The sequence below is a fragment of the Stegastes partitus genome, unplaced genomic scaffold (assembly GCF_000690725.1).
Source record: "Stegastes partitus isolate 25-593 unplaced genomic scaffold, Stegastes_partitus-1.0.2 Scaffold1763, whole genome shotgun sequence".
NCBI classification, from domain to species: domain Eukaryota; kingdom Metazoa; phylum Chordata; class Actinopteri; family Pomacentridae; genus Stegastes; species Stegastes partitus.
Genome location: NW_007579494.1, coordinates 43,537 through 47,847, shown reverse-complemented (window position 1 = coordinate 47,847; position 4,311 = coordinate 43,537). Strand labels below are relative to the sequence as shown.

Genomic DNA, 4,311 nt, shown 5'->3' with positions numbered 1-4,311 from the left:
ATGGCGCTGATCTTAATAATGCCACTGAATGGCGCCAGAGTTTCAAGTCCTTTGCACAGTGGTTTTATTAGTGGCTGTAGCTGACACAGATCTCAGAGCATATGATATCCATGATTGGGTTTTTAACGTTTTATTAAGGAAAGTGAACTTTACAACATGATGATGTGAGTTTGCTGGCGTTCTTTTAAGTCTTGCTTATCTGGCGCCTTGTGGAGAAGCTTCACAAAAAAATGTTGGGAGTTCAGGCACAGCCCCTGATGATGAGTGTTGAGTTTCAAGCTCAAGGTGTGGCTTCATATAAAGGCAGAGCCAACAGCCTGCTGTGTCCATAGAGCTACGCTTCAAAACACCGTAAGTGTACCAGTATCTATCTAGGAATGATTTCCAGAAAGTATGGGTGTGTGTGTGTGTGTTTGTAACAGTGTTATGGCGACACAGGTCTGTTTACACAGCAACACTGTGTGGACTCTCCTTCCTTTTAGGGACTAAATGTAAGATACGTGCGATTAATAAGATACTGAGGAGTAGTAAATGTGTCTTTATGTAGTCACAGGAGACATGGCTTTGTTGTATCATAAATTATAAGCTGCTGTACCTCCGACCAGCACTGCCTGTTGAGTGACATCAAGCCTTTTTCTGCATTAGACTGCTGTTGCTTTCTGTCTTGTTGTATTTTAACTGTGATAGAATGCAATTTACTTTCTCGTGTTAATAGTCACTTTGTGTTTATTGGGCTCTTTCAGTTTCAGGGTTTGGATCTAAAGTTTCGAAATGTTTGGCCAAGGCAGAGGTAAGTGAATCACATCCTGTAACTGCTCTTTCACACGTCTGCTAGGACCTTATCATTTTTGTCAAACTTTCATCAAAGAAATTTAAGGACTGAAAACTGACATTAAGTGTCTGTAAGCTGAGAGTGAAAATGATGACCACACCTGTTTTGCTTGACCAGGAAACCAGTGTCCCTCAGGCTATTTTCCGCCGCCAGGGCCAGGAGGATGTCCTCCTCCTCCACCAGGCCCAGGCTGTCCTCCTCCACCAGGGCCAGGAGGATGTCCTCCNCAGTATATGAGGCTGCCATTCATTAGATCTCGATTTTTTCCGATGAAATCTACCAAAGCTTCAGCTTTATTGCTCTTTGAGAACCAATGCTGTTTTATGACACACGGGAATTTCCAAACTTTAGTGAAAGGTGTGGTCTTCTGGAATGTTTTGAGATGCTTTGTCAGTTAAAATGTGTGTGTGGGTCTGTATAAAAATGTTCCATGAATCAGGCAGTGCAGCAGCGTTTGTCCTCTCAGTTACACCAATGATAAGATCCTGGGGTTGAGTACAAACCTACAAGACAAGGCAACTGGTTTAACCTGTGCTTTCTATTGTCTACAGCTTGTTCTAAATCTGAAGTATGACAAGATGCTGATAATAAAGCTGCTCCTTCATTTCTGTGTAACATACTATTAGCAGAGTGACAACCAGACACTGTGTATGGAAAGACTGACAGATTCTCTCCTGTCGTTGTAAGGCTCATATCTGGTGTGTATATGTGTATATATATGTGTGTGTGTGTGTGTGTGTGTGTGTGTGTGTGTGTGTGTGTGTGTGTGTGTGTATGCAGTACTGTGCAACACTTTAAGCCACCATATATAAATACGATAAGATACTTTCACAAATAATGTCACAAATGATTTGCGTTTATCAGCCTCGAATTATACCAACATTAGGTGTGACCAACCTTCAAACAATGTCAGTTCTGCACACTTGGTGGGTCGGTTGTTCTAAGCATCGTGGAGAACTTTCCAGTTCTTTGTACCTTTGCCTGTATGTTTAGGCATGTTGTTGTGTTGCAGAATAAATCTGGGACCAATCAGATAGTCAGATACTGTGGTGCTATTGCATGATGGACAACAATCTGAATTCTGAATGAAGACTTCCTCTCAGCAGCAGCCTCCCCCAGCAGTACAATGTACCCCGCCACACTGCAAAAAACAACTCAAGGACTACAACAACAAACGCATTGATTCAGCTTTCAGATTCTTTTGTTTCCAACCCAGCTGAGCATCTACAGGATGCAGTGGAACAAGTCTGACCCATGGAGGCCTAATCCTGCAATCTCCAGGACCTAAAGGATATGCTGCAAACATCTCGGTGCCAGACATCACAGGACACCCCCAGAGGTCCTGCATCCATGGCCTCAGTGGGTCAAAGCAGTTTTGGCGGGACGAGGGGAACCTACATAATATTAAACAGACGGTTGTTGTGGCGTGAACACTTCCTTGTAATCATCTCAGAAATGAAGATTTGCTTGCAGACTTTGATAAAGCTGAGAGTTCACTTCCCAGAGACTGCCCTTGAGACTTAATTCCCTAATGTCTTGAAATTTATCTCCTCACACACTTCACTCGACACCTAAGACTTGACAACCTCAAGTCTTGACCTAAGAATTGAAGTGTGACTTCTAAAGGAACTGACTTGACATCTGAGACTTCATCAGTTGACATTTGACATCTGACTTCCCAAAGACTTGAGTAAACCGAAGACCTTGACTTGAGCCTAAGACTTGATTTGAGTCTTGAGAGTTATTTCTGAAGGAAAACTTCATATATAACTCTTTAAATAATCAACTTGAGTTACACTCGATTTGTGACTTGAGATAAAGGACCAAAGTCACTGGAGTGACTCCATAAAAACTGAACTTAATACATGACTTTGTAAACTGGACTTGATACTTGATTGCCTAAAGACTTGACCTGAGAGTTGGTTTGTGACATGAGACGTGGCGTCTTAAAGACTTGACTTGAACATTAAGTCTGAAATAACAAGTACAGCTTGTAAATCCAATTTGCATATTTTCTTAATTGGGCTTGAGATTAAAATGACTTGGATTTTGTTATGCAAATAATAACTGCAAGTACATTTAAAAGGAAAAGAGTGTAATGCTATGAAACCGCAAGCTCATTTGTAATATACCTATGAAGATGTGCCTTTTTGGACTATTGCTTTGCACAAACCAGTCTAGTTTGCTTGATTTGTGAACCGAGGTCATCACCTTCCAACTGCACGTGCAAGAGGGTTGAGGGTGTAGGCACACAAAGAAAACAAAGAGCTCAAACTAAAAGTCTTTCCTTGATGTTCAGATGACAAAACACAGGTTGTTTTTTTCCTGATAACATCACACTGGTTGGGTATGCGGAAAATGCGTCAACAAGCAGATACGCTGTGCAGAAGACTGAAAAGCTAAATATGAGCCCATCGAAGTTTAGTATTTATGATGTGCCTGTTCGTGTCATTATTGCAAGTTTAACAAAACAACAAGTAGTGCATGACGGATTTGAATGTAGGACTATCAGTGGGTACATGGTGTATGGTAGGCATTACACACACTGGTGACTTTCTGATGGCGGTTCAGCCCCCGATGTGGAGGGGACTGAGGTGTGGCTCCATACAAAAAGAGCAGCAGGTGACAGTCGCATCTGTGGATCAGCTCACCAACACACAGTAAGTTCACCTCCAAAACTTTGCTGATGGCCTGTTCCATGTAACTTTGAATATATAGAAAAAAGGGGGCAGCAGCTGATGGTCAATTGTTTGTGTAGTTTTGATATGTTAAGTATTTTTAATATACCTCACAGTTACACTTCTGAATTTTCTGCACTCACAGGGGATCTGTGTGGAGTTTGAAGTTTGGAAATGGATAGATGCGGTAAATAACTCTTTAATTTCCTCTTTCTAAATGCGACAAATTATTATTCATTTTCATCTTCTGAATAATAAATTATGTGTACTTCCAGAAGAAAATGGACACGGCCACGGCCACGGCCACGGCCACGGACACGGACACGGCCACGGCCACGGTCACGGACACGGCCACGGCCACGGACACGGCCACGGACATGGACACGGGCATAGCCATGACAACCATGGGCACGGACATGGACATGGACATGGTGGTTTCTGTGGACAAAAGGTAAAGGACTGTCATGGGGTGAGGTTCAACAGTGCAGTGGTTCACTCAACAGAAAGTGGATTTTGTTCAGATATAAATGAAGCATGCTTTTATAGTTACAACCACAATTACACTCTGTTCCTGCAGTTTTTTTGAAGGAGCATGTCACACACATTCAGCAGTTGTGGGTTCATTGCTTTGTTAAAGGGTATTTTTATAATTGTCATGCGAGAGGAGCAAATGCGACTCCCCTCAAATAACTATAGAGACTGAATAATAAATCCAAATCCCCTGGAGACCTGATTTTTATCACTCTTGGGACTACTTTAAGTTGTAAAAATAGAATCCAGAATGATAAGCAGTTGTCTCCA

The 4,311-nt window shown here is 42.0% G+C and overlaps 2 long non-coding RNA genes across 2 annotated transcripts in view; one reads left to right on the top strand and one right to left on the bottom strand.

The window, feature by feature from the left end:
* Positions 1–719: 719 nt before the first annotated feature.
* The window catches only part of LOC103372469 (uncharacterized), a 4,964-nt gene continuing 1,372 nt past the window's right edge, over positions 720–4,311 (bottom strand). Inside the window, exon 2 of the long non-coding RNA XR_520999.1 lies at positions 720–1,051. This is a non-coding gene — a long non-coding RNA (uncharacterized LOC103372469). The remainder of the gene's footprint in view (positions 1,052–4,311) is intronic.
* LOC103372468 (uncharacterized) lies at positions 3,423–3,846 on the top strand. The gene is made up of 3 exons (XR_520998.1): positions 3,423–3,492; positions 3,656–3,697; positions 3,786–3,846. It is a non-coding gene; the product is annotated as an uncharacterized LOC103372468 (long non-coding RNA).